We start from the raw sequence: 4,713 nt of genomic DNA, 5'->3' as shown, positions 1-4,713 counted from the left end.
TCCTCTATTTGGGCATTTTGTCTCACAAAATGGTATCCGTCTACAACTTAAGATGGATAGTGCCCGTCTTAAGTAAGAATTTGTGTCAATTCTTTTTGGATTCTTTTTGGTTGACCTTTATAAAAGAACATTCATTCGTTCAAAAAAACATTCATTCGTTCAAAAAAATTCAAACTTAATTCGTTCACACCAAACATTCATCCTATGAATCGATTATTTCGTGCATCGATTCATAGAATGCACCAAACGTTTCTATGCATCGATTCATCGGATGCATTGCATCTGCTTTAATTATTTCTATATAAATAGGTTTTCATGTGTTTGTTTCAAAAAACTTCAAACTTAATCTATACTGAAACTACACCAAATAACTTTCCATAACTGCATACTCAATCATCCCCTAATTATGTCTGATGCATCCTATGAATCTGATGCATCCTATGAATCTGATGCATCCTATGATAAAATAGAAAGTTTCGGACACCATTCCGAAATATTGTACATCAAACCTGTGATGTGTATTCTTTATAATTTGCCAAGCACAAGAGATGGGTTTGGAAAGGAAACTCTCGATATGATCTTGTGATTAGTAGAAGTTATTCGGGGTCTTTGGATTAAATTTAGTTCAAGCTATCCACCCGGCTATTTCTTCCAATGGGTCGTTCAAGGGACATGCAATGATTGAGTTTGGAGCGGGAGATGAGCGCGAATGCTTCCGTCAAGCACGCAAACTGGAGCGCGCTTTTTCTAATAATGAAGCTTCGAGGTGGTGGTTTGAAAACGTTAAACCTCCGTCAGGATCATATTTATGGGTTGCTAATAGAGATGATTTGGGACTGGTGGCATATTTGTATGCTCAGGGGCCTTCCTTTGAGTTCGGGACAGTTCCGCTTGCATGGGAAAACGACCCGGTGGATTGGGTTGAAGGTGATAATGATGTTTTGGTGATATTCGTTTTGAAATCCGCAATTACTTTCCGGATTATTAATTTGTACTGCACTTTTCATAATGTTGGTTATATTTTATAACTTCAAAGATGGGCTACAATCCACATTTTGATCGGTAATTAGTAATTATCCTTTGTTTGTCGCATGTTATGCAAAACTATTACGGAGTACTACATTTCAAATTTCTTCAATTTTTGTGTTGTTTATTTGTTATTAAGTGTCAAGTTATAGTAAGTTTTCCTCATTCTGTTACTCTGATTTTAAAGACAACTTGATCAAAAGTGTCAAGTATGATAATTTAATACTAATAACAGAATTTCAATTAGCCGGAAAAGTGTATGGTCACAATGAACTCTTGAACATCAAATTACTCCAACCAAATCATTTTTTTTCTTTATTATGGACTCGTGGAATGTAACTACCAGTCCGAAAAAGTGTATGGTCACAATGCGTCATTGTATACTTGTTTATATAAACTAGGAAAACACATCATCTCTTTTATATAAATTTAGTCTTAAATTTTTCATATTCTTAGATGGAAAAATGGACAAAAAGTTCTGAATTCTCCTACAAAGATGGCGTTTGTATCGAACATCCTTTTCTAAAAATAATGAAGGAGTGTATCTAGCAAGACGAACAAGTGTAGCTAGCAAGTCTAAACAAGTGTATCTAGTTGACCACAGATGTTCCAAGTTATTTCCTTTGAAAGGATACAAACAAAGACAAGGAAACTAAAAAATGTGAAATACTAGACAAAAGTCACCCTGACTTAATCAACCTCTTCAAAGTACAACCACTCTTGCAAGAAAAATAAAAATTTGAACGATCCGAATCCTTTGAAATGAGGCTTGATTAAAAAAATAATCCAATAATCTTCATCATCAACCATTGTGAAAAATCGCCTGGAGATTAAAAAAAGAATGACATGAGGTTGAATTATTTTAAAGCAACATATGGAAGTGTAAGGTGTATGTAGTGACAGACTATAGTGTATGCAGCCATATTAACGAGTGTATCTAGCGGTTCAAAAAAATAATGTAGCCAACCTGAAAAAAGTGATACGTCTTTCAGTAGACTAACGGAACTTCATATTTAATTTATAAAGATTACAACTCAAAAAACGTAATCGCAATTCTTTGGTGACAAGTAGGCATCTCGTAAAACCGCAAGGTTCACACTCTTCCCTCTTTTTCTCATCACCTCATGATTGAAGTTTTAGTCTTTTCCTTCCTCTTTGTTTCTTCCTTTCAGTTGACCATTAAATTAATTCTGACATTCCGACACAATAATTCAAACGTGATACGTCTTTCGGTAGACTAACGGAATTAAGACTTATAACTTACAAGCAAAGATAACGTGAAACGAGAGACTATCATGGGAGATCATCTCTCTGAACAATGAAAAAATATTGACTACGAAATCCTAATTCTGCTACTGCACCTAATATGACTAAACTATCCCTTGTTCAAGTTTTTGATTTTTTTTTTTTAGTTTAAAAAGTGTATCTAACAATTTAAAAAAGTGTATGTAGCAACTTTGAAGGAGTGTATCTAGCAATTAAAAAACTGTACCAACCTGAACGACTCCTAAGATGACAAATCAAACATATAAAAATACAAAAAAAGGATACCTGAGAAGTGTTTTTCTCCCATTTTATCAGCTGCAACATAATTTGTCGACGATAAGCAATCAAGTCCTGCAAAACAAAAAAAAGGCGTAAAATTAAGATAAAATGGCAAAAAAAGAAGTACATATCCTCCACCAGGGTCCAAGCAAGTCTTCATTGTTAGTGATTCCGTTGACTGGACTAGGGATATTCAAGTTGTTCCCATAATTCTTCCCCGAGTGTATTAACGCTAATGTGCTTTTCTTAAAGACAGGGTGCATTTCCCACATAACGGTTTAGCATGGGTGCATTTAGGGTATCATTACGGTCCGTCTACAAAAGGTAATGTAAAGTCGGTCGAATCTCTTAAAACATGGGGGAAAATGACAGAATTTTAAGATAAAATGGAGAAAATTTAAGATAAAACATATATGAATTATCAAGTCCATTAAACTCACTTTGTAATGTTTCTTGTCCGTCCACAAATCTGTATTGAACATTGCACCTTCCAGAAACTTCATGACATATACTCCATGATCAAAACTATTCAAGCAACATATGATATTGAAAATGATATTAAAATAATTAACATTAAGCAAAAAATAACACAAAAATATATAACAAACTAACATGTTTGGTTTTTGAGGGACATCCTTCACTTGAGAGGAAACAAACCGATGGCCTTGACGCGCTTGTAACCATTGGTGCTCGGTATCTGATTTGCAACATTGACTATCTGTGAACAACAAACAATCAACAAAAATACTTGTATGAATATCTTAGATTGTGACTTCTAGACTGAATTAAAATAAAAAATGGCGACCATATAATATCCTCCACATAAGTATTATATTCCTCCACAGCTTTCTTATCATTTTTCTTATATTTCTTGAGAGAGTCCAAAATGTAGTTCTTCTCCTCCTTGAGATCAGACACACAAGCTAACCAATGGTTACCATCTTTGCCGATTGTGAAAAAAACCTACATAAAAGCAAAATGATTTACATAGGTAAGTAACTAGGATATGCATGGTAATTAGTATTTTATGCATATATTATCACAGTTTGGACATTAGTAACTTTACCTTCTCAATAGTAGCTCCATCTTTTGGCGTGTAGTGCATCTTAAGATGAGGGCACCAAACAAAGTTTACCTCGTTAACCTTTAATTGTGGTTTAGCATACTGACAAATTAAAAAAATAAGTTAATAAACTATACTAACAAATATATGACATCTGTTTTTTCTTTTGGAACATAGTTGAGATGACATATTATTCCTCACAAAAATGAAGTAAAAAAGGGAAAAGTAAAAAGTAAATTCAAAATGTACTACTTAGATACATACCCTCACTGTTGAAGGCAAGTACAGAATATCTGGTCGATTATATGTACACATCACACCAAACATGTCAATCACCTACAAATGTAAATATTGTTACAAAATTTTGATCACCTATCTGGTCGATTAAATAAAAAATGTTTATATACTAACCGTATCCCTTATCCATTGACGATTTTGCAAACTTTTCATTGCTTTTCGGAAGACATTCATCCATTCAGTGGCCACGATAATTTCATCCAAATACCTACAAACCAATACAATTAGCACAACTTCTAAAACAAAAATCAAACAAATATGTAATAAAAGTTTAGAAATTACTTGTCATCCTTGCGAGCATTGATTACCCGAGCCAATATTTCGTGTCTAACAACCGACATTGACGGGTATCCTTGGTGGCACCTGGGATTCTTTCTTAGATTTTGGAAGTCTTGATTACCAAAGAAAAGACAACAACCGATAGCATGCCCTTGTACCAAAAACCTTAACTTGGTTGTTCTACAAAACAAGGAACATTGATTTATACTACTCATATACATACAAGTAAATAAATAGGGAAAAACATTGTAAAGCAGCTTACATCTTGGAGTCCCAACACACAAGTCCTTCTTTCTCCTTTGTATTTCTCCAACAACCGCATGAGGTAAATTCCTGAATCACTTCCATTACCAAGATTTGACCTCAAAATAATCTCCTCTGGCTTCATGTCACGGACAGCTACTATAGACGGCATTTTCTTGAGCAAGCATTTAATAACAAAGTCTTTCTGCATAGGACATATAAATTCAAACATTTCTCAAAAATGCAAATAATATTAATAT

Source organism: Silene latifolia, unplaced genomic scaffold (genome assembly GCF_048544455.1).
Source record: "Silene latifolia isolate original U9 population unplaced genomic scaffold, ASM4854445v1 scaffold_73, whole genome shotgun sequence".
Taxonomy (NCBI): Eukaryota; Viridiplantae; Streptophyta; class Magnoliopsida; order Caryophyllales; family Caryophyllaceae; genus Silene; species Silene latifolia.
The sequence above is the reverse complement of the archived record's forward strand: the minus strand, read 5'-3'. Positions refer to the sequence as shown.